Raw genomic sequence first — 25,026 nt, forward strand, 5'->3', positions numbered from 1 at the left:
ATATATATATATATATATATATATATATATATATATATATATATATATATATATATATATACTACAGTACTGATTATTATAATAAAGCAATATGCCATACAAGGCTGTGTGTTAGTGATCACAGGTAAAGAATCAAAAACAATATAATAAAAGACGCCACCTTTTAAAAACAGTAACATTTTCTCATTGTTGTGAGAATAAACCATTATTTAAAACCTTTTTGAAATTCCAAGTCTCTTTCTCAAACGATTCCATTATTTATTGAGAAATTTCTGTCATTGCCTTCCATTATTAAATTGAAGTGTATTGATTTTGGTCTGTGGCGATCCAGCATTATCACTTCTCACCAGTCTCAAAGGTTTTTGTTTTAGATTTTGTCAGTATGTTAACATTGTATGCTTTATTGTCTATCCAAACATCTTATTAATGACTATCGACGAGCAAGCGTGAGATCACACTGCATAAAATTGTACTCGCATTAGTTTCAGGAATTTAAATGGCTTGTAACTCTTGAATTTGACGCGGCTTTTAAAAAGCTCCAAATCCCAATAGCGCGAACAGCTGGATGTGGCCTCCCCACCATGCAAAGCGACAGTTCTCTTGTGCAATGCAAATTATTCACTTTCTGCACTTAGAAATCCAAAAACAGTATTTAGAATCAAATTTTTATATTAGAGCACTATATTTCCCCTTTCAATATGAAGAAGTGATTTTCACAGCAAGGGCGATTACTTTTCTATCATCCTGTGCTTTTAAATTCAGCCCTTGATCAGCTGAACCACCCCTGAAAACCGCAGTCGCAGATGGGAACGAGAGAGTGCAGACTTGCTTGCCAGGGTTCCTGGAGAGCAGCTGCCCCTGTCCGTCTCCTCAAAGCTGTCTTTGTAGCCCCATGGGCCTTTGAAAGCATATTCACTCGTGATAAGCCTAAATGATACGGAATCAGCCTCATTCCCTCCAGAGTGAACGTCCATGCTGTGTCACTCAGCAGTGCAGGGAAAGGGAATTTGGCTACATGAGACTCTCCCATGAACAGCACAGTATGTCGGAATCATGGTAAGATTGTGAATTGGATATGAAATATTGTGCTTAAAGCAACAGTTCACCCAAAAATCATGCTGTTCCCTAGTTCCCTAGTTCTGCATTGTTATTCACTGCACTGCATAGTCATTATACAGATATTAAATATCATTTGTCAGGATTATATTAATGAAAGGTGAATTAAGACATTTGCATGTTTTTTTTTATTTTTTTTTATTTTTTTTTTTATGTGAAAATGACAAGTGTTTTACTTTATTCTATTATAATTTCAAGTTTACCATATTTACATATTGGACACATCCTATATTCACTACTGTGTGTTTAGCTGACAGATTATGATAAGACTACAATTAAATTATGAGGAGCACGGTGTACATATGTTTTAATGATAAACCGATACACCAGAGCAAACTATTAAGTAATGAGTTCAGAGTTTAGTCAGTAAAGAAATACAATAATATTAATTTCTGTATACTGAGTTACATGTTTTTTGTTTGTTTTATCTTTTAAGTATTAGAGGCACTTATCAATAAAAATATCAATTAAAATGATCAAAGCTATTTAAGACAAATTCATTAATAAATATAAATAAATAATCAGACAAATTAAAGGTCATTAAATGTCTGTATTCTCATCTCCACCTCAGTGGTTTTCTTGACTGAGACTAAATTATCAAATGAATGGTAAAACATACGATCAAACTAAATAAGTAGACAAAGTTATCATGAGGAAAAAAAATTATGAAACAATGATAAGAGAAGGTTACTGTAAAGAAAAAAATGATCAAAAAAAAAACTTATAGTAAGATCATTAAAAAAAATGATCAAACAAATTATCTAAGTTGTTGGAGAGAAAATTATCAAGGAAATGATAACATCTCTTTTAAACATTATGAGGCAGTACATCTGGTCATTCTCTGATATCCCAGTTGCATTATTAGCTTCTTCCTGTGAAGTCGGTGGATTGACAGCTTCTCATGTACACATGCTGTCAGACACCCTAACTCACACAAAATATAAATAAATACTTTTACATTATAAATATAGGTAAAGAGAACTGTATTTGAGCTACAGTCTCAGTCTACATGGATTATGCAGAAGTATTAATTCCTTGTATGCCATGTTTCATGTAGGGACAAATTGAGATATGGCCATTCTGTACCATAGAGGGAAAAATTGTTATGAAACATAGTCTTATTATTCGGCATGTAGTTTCACATATTCAAAAACCACAATATATTTGCTGTGGCAACACCCATAAAACAGGTAAGAACACATTGGTGTGAAAAATAATTTCTGTCTGCAATTACTCCCTTACAGTGGAAATATCTTAAAGGTTTTTTTTTTTTTTTTTTCTAAACAAAATACCCTAGCAACAGGAAAGAAATGCCTTAATGACCACACACAATACCCTAGCAACCACATAGTAACACCCTGACAACAATCTGAAACACCTTAGAAACCACATAACAGTGTCATGGCAACCACTCACAACACCCTAGCAACCACCTACAACACCCTAGCAACATCCTGACAACCACCAACCACCCTCTCCTAACAATCACTCTAACACTGCATATAAATATCCTCGCAACCATTTACAACACCCTAGCAACTGCATAGCAATACTCTGACAAACACCTACAACACCTTATAGACTGCATAGCAACACCCTGGCAACCACCTACAAAATCATATCAATATCCTGGCGACCACTAACCACCCTGTCCTTCCAAACACCAACATGGGTATAAGACCACCCTGCCCTAACAATCGCTCTAACACTACATATAAATACCCTAGCAACCACAAAGAAACACTGGCAACCACCAGCAACACCTTAGAAACTGCATAGCAATACCCTAGCAACCACACAACAACACCCTGCAATCCACCTACAACACCCTATCAAAGTCCTGACAACCACCAACCACTCTGCCCTAACAATCACTCTAACATTGCATATAAATACCCTGGCAACCATCTACAACACTCTAGAAACCGCATAGCAACACACTGACAAACACCCGCAACACCTTATAGACTACATAGCAACACTCTGACAACCACCTACAACATCATATCAACATCCTGGCAACCACCAACCATCCTGTCCTGCCAAACACTAACACGGGTATAAGATATCATGACAACCACCTACAATACGCTAGAAACGTCCTGACAACCACCGACCACCCTGCCTTAACAATCACTCTAACACCTCATATAAATACCCTGGCAACCAGCTACATCACCCTAGCAACAACAAAGAAACACACTGGCAACCACTCGCTACACCTTAGAAGCTGCATAGCAATACCCTAGCAACCACACAGCAACACCCTGCCATCTACCTACAACACCTTATCAAATCCTGACAACCACTTTAAAAAAATAATAATAATAAAATAAATATTTTAAAAAATCTGTTACATACGATTTGTTGTGAGTAGCTATATTCTCTCAATTTCAACAGTTTAATCTCTTTGTAAACCCACATAGAAGTTTATCAAATTTATGTGAATTTATTTTTGAATGTATGTGTTTGTATGTGAGTTCGTATCTGAGTATGTGTTTGCCATATTGCTATCATCAGAGCACCACCTTTTAGTCATGTGTTAATTTACATCTCACTTACAAATCTGTAAATGAGCTGCTAGAGCAAATGTGGATCAAGTCTCTGAGATTAATTGTTTGGCATCTATGAAATGAAAGTGAGCTGGCGTACCCTTCCAATCAGTGCTTCAGTAATGGCACATTAAATTAAAATAAACATTTGCAAATTTACTCCCACTCAAGTCATCTGAGATGTGAATTATTTATTATTATTATTATTATTATTATTATTATTTATTTTATTTTTTTTATTTTTTTTTATTGAGTAGAAAAGTAAAGAAGATTTTTAGCTGGTCTTTTGTCACTTGTAAAACGTAAGTCAGCGGCACTTGAGAGTCAAAAACAGACATTTACAGGCAAGAAAAAATGAATACCTGTGGTTCCTGATAATATGTTGATATCTTATGAAGTGAAATGATCAGTCTGTGCAAGGAACTGAACATTATTTACAGCATTATTACCTGAAATCCAGAGCCATTGGGGAATGATCCAGAGTGATGTTGATCCAGACTGAACCATCTGAAACAGTTACTCAAACAAAACTCATATTCACATGTGCCTGACAGTCAATCCAACTCCAAAATGAGCCAAAATACCGGCGTATATGATCCTATAATTCTGGTTACATTCATTATTCTCTCATTCAGCCAGATGAAACAGTTCTGACTTGGACCAAAGAATCAGATTTCACTGTTGTCTGAGGCTATGGATTACACGTAATAATTTTATAAATACCCTAGCAACCACATATGTTCTGTTTCTTGTACAGACCAATTGTTTCACATCATAGGACCACAATATATCATCAGGAGCCATGGGTATTCATTTTGGGTTGTCTGTATCTGCCGGTAGCCACTGACTTGCATCTTTTGAAACACCAGGACCAGTGTTTCAGCTAAAAATCTGGATGGCCAGAGGCTGATTAAATTAACTGCAAATTTAGATTATGGGGTGAACTCTCCATTAAAGAGCTGGACATTACTATTCAATGAAACACTGCCTGCCAAGAGAAAAGAACTTAAAAACTAGAGCCCCTGTGGATCTGCTGACACATCTGTTCTGCTGAAGCATTCTGGGTAGTTTCTAAAGTGAGTCAGGTTTTGAGAGATTTAAGCAATTGTGTGCAAGCGAACAAAAGAAAGAAAATTGTCTGCACATGTCAATATGACTCCTGAGACTCTGTTTTTTTTTTTTTTTTTTTTCATTTTTTTTTTTTTTTGCACTTCTTTGTCTTTTGTTTAACATGCAGAAACGAAACTGTACAATATAACTATGTAACATAAAAGAAGTTTCCATTCAACAAAACATTTTGAGCATTTATGTCACTAGGCAGCTCCCTGTCAGCATGTACACTATGAATTATTCCACACCTTTAATACACACACAAGATACACAAAGAGTTGGCAAGTTACTTGCAGGCTTGAAACTTTTATGCACTGGTGGAGTCACCAAACAGAATGATTGTACTAAAAAGTAAACACTGTCAAACACAGTTCTTCTTGTGGATACAGAATAAATGTTCTGCATTTCTTTGTTGTTATCCATAAAACTGAACGCTGCCAAAAGCAGTCTCTTAACAATTCATAACTATTTAATATTTTGACGATTTTAACATCTAATTTGTATGTTTTCATATGTTCTGCTTACAACTCACTAACGGTTAGGTTTAGGGTTGACTGTCACAAAATGACAGGGATGCAAACACAGCTTTACTTGAGCAACAATGTAACTTGAAGTCTTGAATGCGGCACACCTATACAAAGCAGTTCATTCTTCCAGTTTCTTACTGCCCATCAACCTCTTAAACTGCAATAATTCTACGTGAGCAAGACTTTTCTAGTGGATTTCAAAATAGCATGACACTGTGATGCAGATCATATGAAATTAACCTTACTGATGTGTGTAAAACAAAGATAAGTATTGAATTATTTTGACTGGAAACAAACCAGATTCAAATTTCCACACGGTTTCTAAGGTTATAAATGAAGAAAAAGTAAGTTCATGCTCATTTTTCTTATAGGTTTAAAACAATTACCTGCCAAAACATTTCATGCGAAGCTTAGTCAAACAAGCGGTTGCTATTATTGTGCAATAAAATATATGCTTCAACCCAATGCTTTTTTTATTTTTTGTCTTATGCAACACATTATTTGTTTGTTAAACTGTTTAGTTTGACTTTTAAATGCAACGTTTTTGAGCAATGAAATGCTTAGCAGAACCAACATTTTAACTGATTTTCCCCCAAAATGTATAGATTATGAGTCTCTTAGGTTTTTTCTCTACACTATACACATACTTTTTGAATGTAAACTTTTTGAGCAATTAAATTCTAAGCAGAACGAGCTCTTAGGAATACAAATTGATTGTTTCTATACACTGTACATTATAAGAAAATATGTTTTGGCGGTCTGGTCAGCTGATCTAGTCATGTATGCCGATGGATCAAAAAGATCCCTTAGAAAAATACATTTCTGTGCTAAATGTTTTAAAAGTGCACTCCTAAATGAGCAAGCTTTCAACATGAACTGCATTTCACCCTGGAACTAAAGAAAGAGATTTTGTTCTCACAGCTGAGCTCCAGATGTCCTTTTCATTGTATTTTTGGACTTCTGTTTGTACGTTCATGTGTCATGCAACGTTACTGTAATAATTTATAATGTAGTGAACCTGTAATATCTTCATGAATGCGAGGTACTAGAATCTTCTGTCCTGCTCCATCTCCTGCTCCTTAAGGAACTGTATTACCTTTCCAGGCCATTAAAATGAAGGAAGGAAGTTATCTCATGGGATTTTAGATATGGCCTAGAGATGTATATTGTCCAGAAAATTACTCTGGAACACAGTAGTTTGGACATGACTGAGATAGAAACTTGCTCTGGAACATTTGTCATGATGCAACATGGTTAAAAAAAAATCTTGTTCTCGGTCATCATTTTTGAGTGCATTGCACCCATGATGCAAACCTGTGAAAATGGTGACACTATTTGCTTTAACAAACACACACACACACACTCACACACATCTTTATTTCACGACCTGTTGTTATTTGTACCCATACATGTTTACCTGTCCTCCTGGCCTGTCCGATATTGGTCAGTTATTTGTAGGCACCATTGCACATGAATGGCGTGAAGTTACTGCTGACAGAGTCTAAACTCCCCTCTTCACCTGCAGAGTCAACAAGCCTACAATACTGATTAAGTTCCTTGCGTGGATTTGTCAGGATGCCCTTCTGTGCTGATTCCTGCAAAATGCAAACAAACTTCAGCCCTGCCAGACTCCAGTCCCTTTGTTCCATTGGCAGCTTGGGGACACAGTACATACTGCATTATTAAGTGTTAAAACAGCAAAATATTAACTATGTTTATCATAAAGCTCATATACATGGTATGCTATATCCTTACATGTATTTTCAGTATATATATATATATATATATATATATATATATATATATATATATATATATATATATATATATAGTATTATTTTTCTTTTTTGCAAATATTCAACCATCAGACTATATATTATCCATTTCAATCAAAAATATGTTTTAACTAAGAAATATTGATAAAACTTAATTTTGTTACTTCTGTAAAATTATATCAGGAATAACAGTTAAATACATTTATATAATCATCAGCAAAATTGTTTTACATAAACTTTTGAGTAATCATTCATATTTAGCCTAATAGATGTTAGCTAGATGATCAGGTTATTATTATTAGTAGTAGTAGTAGTAATAGTAATAGTATCAGTATTAGTATTAGTATTAGTATTAGTATTAGTATTAGTATTAGTTTTAGTAGTATTTATTCTGTTGTTAACAACATCAACAACAATAATAATAAATGTTGTTTATTAAATGAATTACATTGTAGAAGATTGGTTTAATTGTTAAAGCTTTGAGTATTCATTTTTTTAGACAATATTCTTGATAACACATTTGTATACTGAATGATTGAGAAAATAATTATAGGAAGGAAACAGAAGCAATCAACTGTAGTATTAAAATTACTAAAAACAGATCCAAAACTAAAAGCTAAAACTTTAAAGAATATATATATATATATATATATATATATATATATATATATATAATTTTACATAGATAAATAAATAAATAAATATTTGTTGTTGTTATTATTAATGAACCCTAACTCTTAAATGAGTACCTCAATTAACACAAGGCTGTTGAAAGACTATATTTGTATTTAAATGATGTATGGTGATTGCACTTGACAGTGTGACAGACATGTGTTCAAAAGTTTAGACAGACTTTGCAACATCTGTGTGGAGCTATATTCATGTTCCAGTTTAACAGATTTAACAGAGACTATGTTTCCTCTTTGTGGATTACGACTGTGTTAAATTGATATGGTCTGATCAGAATCCTTCCAGGATTGTAATTTTCCAGCCTACGCTGCACAAATAAAAGCAATCAGGGAGGCAAACATCTAATGGAGTCCCTTGGAGAGGGAAAGTGCAGAGAAACACAAATCAGATTTTTGGCTTTTTGGCTTAGACCCTGGTAAACCCCAAAAGCAGGAAAATATGTGTTCCTGGTAATTCATGAGGATTTTGACCTGTTGTAGCTATTAACTGTGACAAAGGGAAGAGGATATATTTGTTTTGAACTGCTTTAAAGGCTGAACCGAGCCGGCTAAAAGCCTCCTATTGACATTCACGTCTGAGTACAATCAGTCTCCATCAGTAAAAAGAGATCCGGCCTTGTTCTGATCTGTAAGTGACACAGGACAAATGCCACTCTTGTTAAAGGAATGTTGAGCCCGGCTTTTAACTTAAAGGTGTGTTAAACAATAGAAGAAGAGGTCAAAGATTGCGGTGGATCTTGTTACGACTTCCAGCTTTGTTGTTTTATTTCTGTTTTGACTGGCTCTGATTATCGCTCCATCTTTTTTTTTTCTTAATTATTGTTGTAGGGAATATCTACAATGTATGTTATAGGTGATGAAAAGCTATTAAAAAATATTGCTGCAGAAATATTTTTGGCTTGATCTCCACTGTTCTTTCTTATGATAAACACAAGCTGTAGGAGGCGGTAGCAGAGCAGGGCAGGCTGCCAGAGGACAGGCATGTGTACTGACATGCCATGTTAAACACAGAAAACCACTCTGAACAGAATCTAGACCGTCTTGTTCCCTTCTAACGAAGCTTTGCATGTCCTAACACACCTTTGTTCTAAGATTAAGGGCTAATGATATGCATGCATGCTAACAGGCTTATCAGGATTTGAATTTTAACTGTTTTCCATTAAAGGGAAACTAGTCTTACTAGCCTTGCACCGTCACACGTTTGACCTTGTCTTGTCCACATTGCAGCCATTTAAACAGGACAAGCAGGGGTAGGGGGGAATGGAGTAGTAGCTTATTCACTTGAGAAAAAAAATAGAAGAAAATTTCCTCTCTGGGGGAATTTACGTGAAACAATTTTTTATAAAAAAAACTTAAAATAAAAATAAATAAAAGTGTTTTGGAGGGAAAATACGAACTTTTGAAGACGGGTTTACTTTTGGAATTCAGTATATAGGAATGTGCAAGTTACTTTGTCATTAACAACTACTACACAATACAGCGATTTTAGTTGTTTTCTCAGATTATTGCGAACAGGGATTTTAGACAACGTTGTTGTCCGTACGCAAACATTTTTTAAAACGCAACATTTTCAGTACAAACATTGCTGTTTAAAAGCTTCTTGAGTATTTTTAATAGTAAATTTCACAAAGAATTACAAAGAAACTCCAAGTAACACACTGAATTCAATGTTAAAATTGTAGTAGAAAGACTAAAATAATATTTCTTGTTAAACATATTCCAGTAATGTTTGCTTTATTTACAACTTGTTTTACAGTATGCTTACTTTAAACATTATTGTTACTTTGTACACTATAAGTGATTTTTTAATGAAAGATTATTAGTTTCACCAGAAAATACTTATTTATTTATTATTATTTTTGTTTTACCTCAATATGTCATATTTAATTCTGTTATTTTATTTATTTATTTATTTATTTATTTATTTATTTATTTATTTATTTATTTATCTATGCCATAAAAAATGTCCAGTCGTCAAATTCGGCTGCTGAACTGGACAATTAACTTATTCACCACAGAACTATTAACTATCTTTGCATGAGCTATATTCGAAGGACATGCAAATGGAATAGGGGAAAATACTGTTATCAGGTCTTTTTAATGATGTGCTCTTTCAAAGTACTGAATCCAATCAAAACCACAGAACATTTAAAGAAAGATTTCAGGTGGAACTGTTCATGGACGTGGAGCAATCTCTGATGCAATTGTGCCGATTTGCACCATTAGCCTGTAATATATTATCTGAGGTCTATGGCGGCTCTTGTCTATCTGAAAGGAAGACTAAATCAGCCTCTCTTTCCCTCCTGCTCTCCATTTTGACAACTGACAAAACTCATCTCCTATGGGGAATTGAAATAGAGGGTCCTGTTCTATTCTGGCGGTTCTTTCAGGAGTCCCATCAATCAGAAGTACTATTGTGCTGGACAAAGATACCTTTTCTGTATTGAATTCAGCCGAGGCTCCTTAAAATTGACAAAATACAGATACTGAACATTTGATATACAGAAAGGTCAATGTAATCTTTGTACTATGATGGAAGTCTTCGTGCAGTAGTACAGAAGATCAAACCAATGGCATTCTTAACATATGTTGATTTAAATGATTTAAATGATACTGAAGGTCTGCTGGATATACTTTACGTTTCACAAACACAGTTATCTTTAAGCAATGCTTTAAGAAACAGTGCACCTTTTAGGCCACAGAATAACAAGAATTTAAGATTACAAACACCCAGACAAAAAAAAAAAAATACTTTCTCTGCCATGGTTGATTACATCAACTCAAAATCTGTGTTCTTAATTTGGAGTAGTTACAGAGCCAATGAAAATATTTGCAAGATACACCTAGAGCAATGTTATTTTTTTATCATGGCTCATATCAGCCTCATAAATCCAACCTATTAAATAGGCAATTTCTTATCACATCTTCTTCTAGTGTAATCAAAGAATGCTTTAGGGAATTTCTTATCACATCATCTTCTAGTGTAATCAAATAATGCTTTAGGGGAGATTTTGATATAGCCGATAAAAGTCACCAAATACTCCAAAGACTTGAGCTCAGAGTATTGGCCCCTTTTACACGTACATATAATGTTTTAGTTTTGCTGGAGGTCACAGGGTGGCTGTATTGTTGGTCGCAATGGGCGTTCCTACTTCCGCGCACCCTAATGTTATTGGTGGGCTGCACAACTGGCTATAACTTTTGAAAATAAGGTCACTAATGACATGTATTGCAGATTAAATGTCATCATTTTTCAAAGAATTAGTTTTATTGATACTAAAAATTAACTGTCTGGAATGGAAATGTCATATAATGGTTGCCAATGCGATACCTAATAGTGAAGGAAAATATCATGCATCTAAGCCTATCACTAATTCTTGAGAATAAATAGCAATAGCAGGTACAGACCAAAAGTTTGGATACCCCTTCTCATTCAAAGAGTTTTCTTTACTTTCATGACTATGAAAATCGTAGATTCACACTGAAGGCATCAAAAAACGTGTGAAACAACTGAAAGTATGTCATACTCTAGGTTCTTCAAAGTAGCCACCTTTTGCTTTGATTACTGTTTTGCACACTCTTGGCATTCTCTCAAAGAGCTTCAAGAGATAGTCACCTGAAATGGTCTTCCAACAGTCTTGAAGGAGTTCCCCGAGAGATGCTTAGCACTTGTTGGCCCTTTTGCCTTCTGTCTGCGGTCCAGCTCACCCCTAAACCATCTCGATTGGGTTCAGGTCCGGTGACTGTAGAGGCCTTCAGTGTGACTCTACAATTTTCATAGTCATGAAAATAAAGAAAACTCTTTGAATGAGAAGGTGTGTCCAAACTTTTGGTCTGTACTGTACATTAGATCATGTATGCGTAGTGGTTTTAGTCAGCAGTCCAAACAGAGAACACAGAGAAAAACTAGCATGGATTGCAAGGCTTAAGTTAAAAAGCTCTTCTATATTTTGTGGACAAACCCATCAAACTTTACCCCAATCAGAAGCTGTAGTAGAGTATGAGTGCCCATCTGTTTTCAGTGTACCTAACATTGGCCGCTTCATGTCATCTACTCATTAAAATCTGACAAGTGATGAACTGACAGAAGACGGTCATTGTGACATTGTAAAGTGATGGAACTATGTGCGTTCAAAAACAATTTCCACAGGTTTAAGGTTGCAAAAAATCCGGTAATTTGACAAGAAACACCAGAGACTGGAAATGACTCTGACAAAACTTCCATATTCATGAAAAGGTGGACAAATATATAATATAAAAACAAAATCAGTATTCGGCACCGATACCAGTGAAAATCCACGGTTCTCAATACCAATTCCGGTACCAAAGCAAAACACATTCACAAAAAAAAAAAAAAAAAAAAAAAATGTTATCACTAAGAATAAAACCAATGTCATTCTTTATACTTATATGCAATTGTGTTTAAAGTTTTTCTACAAGTAATATAATTATGAAAAAAGTAAACAAGTTTTACCCAAATTTCATTTGTCTTTTAATTAATGAAATTTAAACAGATTTTATTTTTTGGTAAATAATTAATTTGCTATTAAAATTTGCTATTTGCTATTAAAATTAAAACATGGAAGAAATCTTGTGTGATTTAAAAAGTTTTATTATTTTTTTCAACAGTAGTAGCTGTATCACATACATAATAGTAATATTTCTAGCACAATGCCTATATATAAAAATTAACTTTTATTTTGAAGTGTAATACCTTTAAACTGACACTGGTTTTACTCAGATGAAATGGTAAAATGCTTGTGAAGTGACTCAGAACAGTTCTGGTGACGTTGTTTATGTATTTATGTCCTCATTGAGACGGCAGAAGAGGTTTGGAATGACATGAAGGGGAGAAAATGATGACAGAATTTTCATGTTTAGATGAACTATGCCTTTAATTTCTCTTCATCACTGATTTATTATTATTTTTCTTAATCTCTGGACATGTCCAAATCACATTAGCCAACTCTCATCGGAAATTAATTGTGGTCTTTTGTTGCTACAATCGCTGTACGTGTGAAGACCAAGAGCAAGTGGGCTGCTTTTAATTAAGTTACTTCTCATAATCTTTATCACTGCCTTTCCTATTCCCAGAACTTAAACATATAAAGCTAACTGCTTCCAATTAAGGCTGGCCGATCAGTCTACCATCAATACCTGGAGTAAATTTATTTCATTATTTCAGGAGAAAACAGACCCAGCACTGCAGCCCAATACGAGCGTACTTTGGCTGTTTCTTCTAACATACTTGGTGACGTGCCACCAGCCACAGAGCAAGATAAATCAGATAGAGGCGCTTGGCTTGAAGCTGCCATTGATCGATGAGGAGCCTGGAGTTTTGGGAACACGTGACAGCTTTCGCACCCGGTTTGGTGAAGCTTGAAGAGAAATCAGAGGAGAGGAACGTTGTAGGTCTTAATTTGCTGGCAGTGTCAGTTGCTGGCTGAAGGTGCTACTTTGTATTTGATGGACGATAAACAACGGTATGGATTGCTTACGACTGCATGGACTTACATGTTCCTAAATCCAAAGAAAGCAATGAATACAGAAGAGTCTAATTACTTTTTGTGCAAAACAATTAGGGAAACAATAAGACTTTGTCAGCATGGCTTGTAGTAGCTTGCAGGGACAGGTGTTCGTTTTTTTGCAGGTAGTGAGTGTGCGGTTTGATTAACTGTATTTAGAATAAGGCTTGGATGATTAAAATGTGCTTAGGTAACGAGGATATAATATTTTGTTTTCATCCCAGAACAGTGATTCTAAGCACTCAGCTGGTTGTCATTAGCTGCAGAGATCTGATGTGGTTTCAGCAGTAAGGAGAGGACTCCTAATTTTGTTTGTTGTAGCCACATCTGTTCATGGAAGTGCGTGGACCCCTATCTGTGCATTTTGGAGATCACAGCGGCATATTTGTAAGGTACTCCCAAAGGGACAACAGCTGCACAACACTTGAGGTTTCAAACCCAGCGCCATCTGGTATTGTTTTTAAGATCTAAACCACACCAATCAAACCTCTCCAATGTCCTGCACTTTTTCTCAGGAAGTATGAAATACATGTTTTAAGATTATGTCATTGCCCCTCACCATTCATTGTTTGGGCAAACAAGTAGTCATGTACCAAATTCACACTACTGGGCACCTCAGATCCCATCATTTGTACCCTTATGCACATAATATGAATTATTGATATTCAAAAACTGGAGCTAGTCATGCATAAAAGTGTTATTTTAATATAATTGAAATACTTTTTATTATAATTAATTATGATGATTAGGATTATTATGATGATTATTATTATTATTATTATTTTAAGCCGTTATAATTTATATTTTCATTTATTTTTATTTTATTTTTTTCAATATTTTTATTATTCATTATATATTGTATGCATTGATTTTTGTTAAGTTTAAGTTATTTTGGGTACATCAGGGATATTGTAACACTATTATTTTTTTCCCAGCAACTAGCCAAATATTTTTATTTATGTATTTATTTTTCGTTCATTTGGTTTCATTGTTCATTCATTTATTGTTTTAATTTGAGATAACTAATACTCTGTAAATTATATCATAGACAGGTCAAAATTAATAGGTCTAAATAAATTAACAACAACAACAACAACAATAATAATAATAATAATAATAATAATAATAATAATAATAATAATAATAATAATAATAATAATTTTTTCTTTTACATTTAAACATTTATTGAAAATGGTTTAAAAAATAAATAAATTAATTAAAACATGTGAATTCAGTTTGAATCATAGAGCAAATTTAACCCTTAATCCTTGAGTGAACTTGACATGATTTTTTAACTAGATATTTAAAATATTATTTTTTTTTAAAGTGGACAATCATGTCATTAACCCAACTAACAGGATAGATAGAAAATTAACTTTAACTTTAACCTTCACCCTTAATAAAATTGAATCTATTTGAGATTGGGCTTGTAGCACTGGGATGCATAATAATTGGGGTGGTAATCGTTGATAATGTTTACTCTTGTCAGTTCCCAGAAGGATTATGCTTTCATCGAGCCTTATTGGGATTTGTTTCTCCATTTTTATAGTTCTGAAATCATGCACCACATCTTCAAAGCCTCTGCGCAGAATTTGCAGGCAAGTTGTCTCTCAATCCTCGCTTGGTACTTTAAACACTTTCTTTACAACACGCTCTTGTTTCCAGGACATCGAAATTCTTCCTGAATACTACCTACATTCTAGCTCACCTTGTGGTTTCAGTCAGAGCTGGCTGCCCATTGCTTTATTATGGGCCCTGGCTTCCTCGTTCTAGCTAGCGACATTTTAGTGTAAATGAAGGTTTGAGGCAGTCAGGGAACATGGAGCCTATTGGGTGTCTGCATTTATCAGCTCCGTCTGTCTGTAATAGCTTTGTCAGCACCACAGGGCCAGAGTCAGGGATGACATTTCAGCTAGCACGCTGGCTATAAAAACACAAAAATGCTGAGATCTTAGCCAAACATGAGTAATGTGTTTATTCATTCATAGACATGCCTCATTTAAGAGGAATTTTGGTAGCAAACGCATACATCTACTGTATTTATACTCGATAATGACTATGAGGTTTAGGACATTAACATCCAAATACTCCTGAATGGAAATGAGGAATTACGCTTCGAAGGCAGGTAACTAGCTCAACATTCATCAGTAAACAGTCCTGTGAGCGGTGCCTGTGACCTTTAAAAGAATTTACCTCATTTCACATTCAACATCTGCCACAGTCTGCAGCACGTCGAACATCAAGACGAGAGAAGAAGGTCTATAAGCCTGAGAGTGACAAGACATGTCCTTTTTTTCTCCAGTAAGATCAAAAGCATGAGTGTGTACTGTCACGTCAAGTGTGTTGTTTCTGTTTATTTCTTGATTTTGGTGATTGTCTGGGGGGAATTTGAGAGCGCCTGAAATATAAAGGCCTAACTAATGTACACGCTCCAGATAGCAAATTTAAAGGAACCAGTCCAATGCACAGATTGCTTTGTTGTTCTCTGAAGCTGATGTGACAAGATAACCTAATATATGCTAGAATCTCACACATGGAAGACAAAAGGCTAGCGTTGTGATACATTGTCAGAATGGGGGGGGTAAATTATTATATTTTAATTTATTTATTTATTTTATGTTTCCATATAAAACACATTGTATGAATTCGCCACCTTGTAAATACTTTTTTATGGCTTTAGTAGTGCTCATTTAAAAAAAAAAAAAAAAAAATTGTATTGTTAGTATTGACAGTATGGTAGCATTGGAGTAATTAAAATTATATATATGTGTGTGTGTGTTTGTGGGTGTGTATGTGTGTGGGTGTGTTGGAACATGATCGTTATCCCACAATTTTTATTTTTTATTTAGTTTTATTTGATTGGTTTTACCCACAAAAATATTAACTTGAAATGTTTACGTTTCTGGACCCATATTAAACAATATAAAACCAACATAAATTAGACTTACAATATTTATCCAGCTGAATTTTTACCAAAGATCCATTCCGCAAAATCTTCCCCCAAAACAGCCAATTGTGGGTAAAAGGTATATTTCATATCACATGCTAATGGTAATGATAATTAGTCTAAACAGGTAGAACTTCTCAGAATAACAACAAACCAGTTAACATCTAGTCATACAAATTTAAGGTGGTAAAAGAAACATGATCGCTCACTGAACACCAGTGACCTGCTTTGACCAGTTGCTAACCAACTTGGACCAACAAACATGCTACCATGTCCTAAAACAAGCATAAGAGCAATATATCCAACAGGGTTATTAGCTGCACAAACCCCATTTGCTTAATTAGTTTACCAGATTATATTCATTTACCCTCTTTGAACAGATCCTGTACCATAAACCCCAGCACACTTAACCTCAGGTCACTCCATTTACCCATCATTCCCAGCAGATGTGACTGTGACAAATGGCTGCCATTCAAATCTGGCTGCAGCCCATATCTGCAGAGGTGACAAAGGAAATATCTTGTTGCTGACAGTTAATTTACAAGCAACATGCTGGTTACATGGTTAGACTTCCAAATCTGAAGAGATACCAGCCCCCTACACTATTGTTCTCTATTTCAGTCTCTCGTCCTTCTCTAGCCCGGGTTCTTTCTCTCCCCTCTCACAATTGGTTAAGGGCCCTGCAGGCTGGCAAAGTGATCATGATTAAATGTGAGACATAAGCCGCCCTGCCAAAGAAAAGAGTGAGGGAGGAAGGGGGATTGGGGAAGAGGGTAGTTGGGGTTAGAGAGACTTGAGTTTGAAATTTCTTTGCTGTTTGTCACACATGCCGAGAAAACTGAAAACAGATGGGGATGAGGAAAGAGAGAGTGAAAGAGGGAGCAAAAAGAAAACAAATGCTGCCAAGTTTCGAGGTTTTCTTCATGCAGGCCTGACATACAGCAACATCAGGCAGAACAAGGTCTTGAAATAATTCAATGGTCATTGTGTCCCTTCAGATTTTTCAAAAAAGGTTTAAGAATCCTTCTTTTGTGTTTCATAAACATGGCTCGCTTCTCAGAATGCTCCTTGGTGTTTGGTTTAAGTTGCATAGGATTTGGCGAAACTTCTCCAGCCGTGAATGTTCTTCATTTCAAGATGTTTTGGTTCATCTGTCATCTCTGAGGAACACAAATGCCTGTAAATATGCAGAACGGTTTCTGCTCCTTTACCCTTTCTGAGAGAATCTGAAAAAGAAAGTGCTCTTTTGCAATAATGCTGACCTAGATGTAAACTACAGTACGTGGTTCATATCAACAAAAACATCTTAAGTTAAACATGATATTTGCGGGAATTCATTTGGAACTTTTGTCTTCTGCCATCACTTACTTACCTTCATGTTGTTCCAAAACCTCTATAACATTTTTCTTCTATGAAATATAAGTGGAAATATTTCAAACATTGGAAAAATGGTCCCCTACCTACAGTATTTATTTATTTATTTTTTATTTTTTACAAAACTCCAATATACAGTTTATGTAATTCTCTACAGTTTGTCGCTGAAATTAACACTAGCACATCTGTAGAGAATTGCATGTATTGTACATTGGAGTTTTGTATAAATAAAAAAAAATAAAAATAAAAAATAAAAAGTACTGTATAGTGAATAGAGCATGGCTTTAAAATGGACTTACCTACACTTTACTATTTTGCTATCCCAGGACCAAGCTATCAAGGTGTTTTTGCAACACAGTTTTCAACTAAAAAACGGAAAAAAAAACAAGAAAAAAAAAAAAAAACCTTACATGCGTTTTGACTGTTACATGTTTTTACATGACAATGGTGTTTTGGGGGCCCCCAAAAATGCAAACTTTTTAAAACAGATTTCAGTCTATACTATTATGCTCTCAGTGTAAACTACAAAGGTGACAATGTGCATATGCATTTTACATGTTTAGTCTATAGACATGCGCAAATATTTGAAGAATGCATCAGGCAGATTTTTGGAGTGTGGATGAATGATTTGGTTTAGAACTACAAATACAAATGAAACAACGTTAAAGAACTACAAACATGGCGGATATGTGCAAGGTTTAGATAAAGGTGTTTGAGTTACTAATAATCAACATTTAACATGTTAAAAATGTTTATTTAATGTTATCTGTGTTATTTTTAATCTACAACAGCAATCTAAACTTTTATAAACATTCGTTTGGTCGTTAACTTATCATTGCATCATTACGCAGAAAATCTGAGCAGAGTTCTCCACTTGAAGTCCTGCATCTCGCAGATCAATGTGCTACTTCTTTTCTATGGTAGGAATTAAAAGGAAAGTATGTTTACAGTGGCAGAGTGCGTGTAACTATGCAACAGAGCGGTTTATTAAAGATGCAATTGTATGACGTGATTGTATGTCCCAAAGCTTGCCTACTCTTCTATTACACACTCAGAAGTGTGTAATTTTTCTTTACCAAAAAAGTACATACTTTAAGGGCATAGTATAAGTAGACACATTGGAATGCAGTATTAGTGTTTCTTTACATAGTGACATCGCCAACCACTGGCCTACCGATATAGTTATTTTCACAAATCCATGTGAATATGGCAACGTTGCTCTCTGTATGCAAACCTTCTCAGTCAAATAGGACATTGTTGTCATGTAAACGTACCCTTAGCCTCAGACGCCACACCTACTGACCGCCGGCTTAATGTCCGATGCAAGGCGCACAAAATTATGAGCACAGCAGGAGTTTCAAAGCCATTATGACACCAAACTCCTTCATGGAAGAGGAAAGTCATTGTATTTACATCTGTGGCAGTGAGTGCTTAACAGCTAAACACTGGATTAGGAAGTATGTGAAGTTCACTGCATAGACTCTTGACGACTGAAGATGACATTCTTGAAAGAATGATTTATTGCCTGCACGCCAGTCTGTTATTGTTGGGACAAAGACTTTACATTTTCAGGCCCCCTAAAGAAACTGTACTGTAATTAGATGCATTACATATCGGTCGGATGGCCTCCTGGGCAGTCCTTGGCCAATGAAAGCTGCTATTGAGTCCAGACTTTCTGCTGTCAGTTCTGTTTAGGTGAGACTAGAGATTGGCTGATTAGCTTTATCCAAGTATCCAAGTCAATGTTTGGTTAGTAGGCCTCCATTAGCCCCTAGTGGCAAATGCCACAACTACAACACCTGGCCGCAAAGAGCTTCCTTCTCCATTAATATATTGTGACATTGCATTCTCAGGTATTAACAGCTTGGACAAGTTAAAGACTAGCTTAGACCAACCGGAAACTGGCTACCATCTTTCAAAACACAGCTGCTAGCTGAAGCTTGTTTTTCTAGTAGGAACTAGTTAAATAGAATCAAAGTCTAAAACTGATATAAACAGTGTAAGAGCATTGTGTTTCCAAAAGTGACAACTAGTTAGTTTTAAATGGCTCTGTGTGCTTGACTTTAGGGCTTGTGACAAAACCTGTGTGCACGCACTGTGTGATGTGAGCTTTGATCTTCGTCACACTTCTGGTGAATCATCCAAACTTTGTAGGAAAGCTGCCACAATTGCACAGTTGTAGGGAGGGGGGCCATCTCCAAAGAGCCCGATTCATTTGAGAAATAAATGAGTTCTGTGAGTAATTTGGGAGATAACCTCAGCAGTGGCCAACAGTAAAGGAAGATAAGAAGCAGCCTCAAAATGAAAACAAGAAAACGAGACAATTTTTCACCTTGCTTCCTCTGAATTCAACTCCCAGTTCTCATGTAACTTTAATTAAAACGTACACACACACACACACACACACACACACACACACTAAATTATCCAGCGTGTGCAAAAAGCAGTCTGTCAGGAATAAACTTCACACACCCTCAATTTAACAACACATCACATTGTTTGAAGTATTAATTATTATTTTTTGCTGCATTTCAGGCTGACAGAATTTACTGTCTTACTGACTGCTATGGGCCCTTGATGTTTGAGAGCCTAGAGAGTATGAACACAAAACAAAAAAACTGGTTACTTCAGGAAATAATGAAAAAAGAAAAAAAAAAAGAAACCTAGAGCCTAAATCAAACAACTACAACTTTATATTTTCTTAATGTAATCTCCTGCTGACAAAAAAAATAAATAAATGGTGGAAAAAATCTGGTCTCCCAAGCGAGCTTTTAGCCATTTTATTTGTTTAGCATAATTGCAACCTTATTTCTAATATTTGCAACTTTATATTTATAATTTGTGGGTTAATATCTTAAGCAGTGTATCTCTATGTCTTGTAATTGCACCCTTGTTTCTTGCAAATATGAGTTTATATCTCACAGTGACTTTATATGCCGCAAAAGTGAATTTGTTTCTTGTAAATGCGAATTCAACTGACTTTATGTCTTGCAAAGTGACTTTCTATCTGGCAGTTGCACCCTTGTTATAATTTACAATGTGGCTTAATATTTCACAAGTGTGACTTTGTTTCTTTTAATTGTGAATTTAATTTTAACTTTATACAGTATCTCACAATGTGGCTCTGTTTCTGCGATTTCAGCTTTGTTTCTTGAAATTGCAAATATATATCTTACATGTGACATTATGTGTCGCAGATGTGGCTGTTTCTCGTTACTGTGAATTCAATTATGATTATTTTTTCACAATGTGACTGTCTCACAATGTGTTTTAATATTTTGCAATTGTGACTTTTTTCTTGTAATTGCAAATCATTTCCACTGTATCGCGAAATGTGTCTCAATATCTCACAGTTTTTGATTCTTTTGATTCTTGTATTTACTAAGACCTTATACTGTATGTTGCAAATGCTTCTTCGTTTCTCATAACTGTGATGTTAAATATTAGAGTGTGACTATATGTATATCTTGCAATGTGACTTGATATGTTGCAGTAGCACCTTTATTACTCAAAACTTCGACTTTGTCGCACAATGTGACTATTTCTAGTAGTACAATTAGTAACATTTTTAGAACAGTATTTATTTAGTATAATATCATTTCTCATAATTTTGACATTTTTTCTAACAGTGTGACTTTATATCTCACAATTAACTTTTTTTTTTTTTTTTTGACTTTTTACTGTAACAACTGTACCTTTTATTTGGAAGAGTTAAATCACACCTTTCCTCAACAAGCTACATGATTTAAGCAATCATTCATGTATATTGCAAAAAACAAAACACATGCACAAAATCACTTGAAAGTTTAACACTCAGGGTTTTGTTCGGATCTGAGCAATAGTAATAGAGAAGGTCATCTCACTTGTTCCCTTATTAGAATCCTTCCATATGAATTGGATGTCTGTGGATTCAAGAGCTGGAAAATGAAATTCTGAATCATTGCTGATGTCATGACATTTTTCATTGACTATTATACCAGGACTAATTTACTTTAATATAAGCACATAGAGGAAGGAAATATTAAAAGTGAAGTATATGATAATCAGTTCTCAAAGGTTGGATGCACGGACAGTTTCCACTGTCAGATTAAGCGTTTACAGACACAGGGAAAATGTAAGGTGCACAGAGTTCTATTTTGTTTGGCCTTCCTGCCCTGTCACTGAAGACAAGGCTTAACCGCAGGATTGGATTCTACTGTGGCACCTTCATCAGGCATGAGAAGACACAGTTTTCCTTTACTTAAGTGTGTGTATGTGTATTTGTGTTTGATTGATTGTATTCTCCCCTGTGCTATTTTTGCATGCGTGTGTGTATTAGTTTTCTTACATCTGTCTGGTTCCTGAAGAAAACCTGGATTTGTTTTCACTCGACTTCAACTTTCATATAGCTTATGCATTATGTCCTGTGTGTCTAAAATGAATCTGGTAGTAAAATGTCAAAACGTTATGTAAATATTGTCCGGCTGTCACTAAAAAATAAACTGAGAAAGTGTATTCTTCTTCCGTGGTGGTCTCTTTAATGAGAAAGAAAAAAAAAGTCATAAGTAACAGTTTTAACTGTTTTCGCTACATGGCTTCTTTGTTGAAAAAAAAAAAAAAAAAAAAAACTCCTTAATTCCAAGACGAAAGTCAGTAATTTGGCCATGTTTATTTGCATAAGGTGTGTGATGGTCTGCATTGGTTTCTCAAACCCATGAGCCAGGTCACAGGACTCTGTGTTTAAAGAATGACTGCAGACCTGGCATCCTCTGAGATTTGCCATAACTTCCTCTGCATATTTACATTAACGTCTGGAAAGGGTGTTTTTCTCATGTGTTTTTGCCATTTACACATGAAGTAGCTCTTACTGTTAATATTGGGACCAGCTCTGGAATTATTGGTCTATTTTAAACTGTAATTAATGAGATTTCCATATTTCAGCTCCATAATAAAAAAAGCACTGATGAAAAATGCCTGTATATTCCAGACACCGCAGTTTTCACATGAGAACATTTGGATGGCTTACTCTTTTATGTAAGGGTCATTCATTCAGGCCGACCTCTCTGTGAACATTTCAGTTTTCACTAAGATGACTCTGGCTTTGAGAGTTTTCAGATGTCTTGTTGAATCATTCTAATTTTTTGAGATACTGAATTAAAATTTTCCCTAAGCTGTAAATCGTAACCATCAAAAAAATAATAAAAAAATAAAAAATAAATAAAAAGAAATTTATATTTCAGCTTGTGTGCAATGAATCTAGAATATAATATTTAAATGTTAAAATATTTTTTTTAATTAAATTACAAAGAAATAAAGACCTTTTCCATGATATTATATTTTTTTGAGATGCATGTATACATATGCATGTATATATATATATATAATCTAAATACACAGAACAAGTAATTAAAAAAAATCGGCAAACAGAAAAATAAACTACAAAAAAATAGAATTTGTAAAAAATAACAAAATAATGTACCTCTACAAAATAAATACGATTTTACTAATAGAGACAATTATTATTATTCTACATCAAAATGCTGTCTTATAGACTTGTAGGACACATTTGTCATTTACTGTAATTGTACTACTGTAAAAAGTATAGCAACTAGCACACAAAATATGTGTATATTCATTTGTGTGTGAGTGTGTGTTGAAACTGAGCGGCTTCCATGGCTAAACTTTTGACATTTCCATGTGTGTCTTAGCAGTGTGTTGATGGAATGAACAATCTGCGGTCTGGGCACTGGGTGAGGCGGTATGCATGTGGAATTGTCATTCTTATTACCAGAGGCAGATCTAGCCCCCCTCCCAGCCTGACAACAGAGTCCCCTCCTCGTTGTCTGAGGCCGACCTTCTTCACCTCCCCATCTTTAAAGTCAGTGCACCGCCAGCAAACTGTGAAGTGAAATTAGGACATGCATTGAATAGCCTCATTTTACCTGCCAAAAAAGCATAAGACAGGAACAGAGTTTCCAATACTAGACATCATCATAAACGATGGGTGTAGGTAGACATTGAGCAGTGAAAGACGCTTTTATTTGACTTTGCTAACTCATTTATCCAAGTATAAGCTGCCATTTTCTCCGTCTGAGTGAACCTAAGTTCCCTCATCATATGTCCTGGTAAAAAAAAAAAATTCTGATTTCTCTCAAATAACCTGGCCATTTTATCTAGGATGTGCTGGAATTGATAGTCTATTACCCTGACTATCACATGTAATCGCTCGAGGCTGATCTTTGGCCGGGGATAGTTAGATTACCCTAATGTGGGCTGTTCTATCTGTGTTCTATCTCAAAATGAGAGTGAATGCTATGCAAACCACTACATTTTGACGTTTTTGCATCGCATAATCTCCTCCATATATATGACTTTCCTTATGCAGTAGCATTTGGGTGAGACACAAGGCAAAGTAAAATATTAAAATCTTCTGAACTACCGTGATACAACTACCAGTGTAAATGCTAAGGTTTTTTTTTTTTTTTTTTAAGATACAACTGAACACGATTTTAGTGCCACTCACTGGACACATTATTTTGAAAGTGATGCAATATGTGTGAGAAGCAACATAGTATAATTTTGCAGAAATGTCACCTGAGGCACATTTTGTGTTGCATATTTCCCTTACGACTTTCTGTAAATACAAGTAAATGTTCACATAATGAATATCAAGATCAAAAGTATTTTTAATTCAGAAATTAAAAGCATTCTCATCATAGAACAATACAAAAATATAGCATCATGTCATTGATACATATAAAAAAATGCCAAGTGCTTTCAATGAACTGAAACACTGTTGGTACCCAAGTGGTTGATTTCCAGTGAAAATAACAGGATTGTAATGACATGGGTATTACACCTCTAGTTTTTTGGTGAACTATCGTTTTAATCAACAAATGTGGATGGCATGCATATTATAACATTGCTGGTGCCTATTATTGGTCCTACAGCTGTGCTGAACATTTGCTTAACTTTGTTGGCCATGTGTTCTGTGCTGCACAATTGCTCTTTTGTCTTTTGCACTCTCTTGGACTCCACACCATGTTTTTATTTTATTTATTTGTTTTTGCCACAGAGCCAAACCATTTCTCACATTCTCTCTCCTGCCTTGACTTTAAGAGCCATTCTTCTATATTTTTCAACAGTCTCCCTGCACTCACTCAGGTTGCAATCTTTGGCTGTGGACAAGAGCCAGGGCTCAAGGGGAAATGCATTCTAGATTGGAGAGCATGCTCCAGTGTTTCCTTAACAATAACAAAAGGTGTGGATCAAGCGTAGTGTTCTTAGGCCTGGGGGAGGGCTGCTGAGAGAAAGGGAACGAGGGCGCGCTAGTGTTTCACACCATCAATGAGACGTCTAGAGTGTGTTATCTGTCTCACTTGTGTTTTTGGAGGGGATGAAAGACCTTACATTCTTACTATGAATAGAATTC

Source organism: Carassius gibelio, chromosome A18 (genome assembly GCF_023724105.1).
Source record: "Carassius gibelio isolate Cgi1373 ecotype wild population from Czech Republic chromosome A18, carGib1.2-hapl.c, whole genome shotgun sequence".
Lineage (NCBI taxonomy): Eukaryota > Metazoa > Chordata > Actinopteri > Cypriniformes > Cyprinidae > Carassius > Carassius gibelio.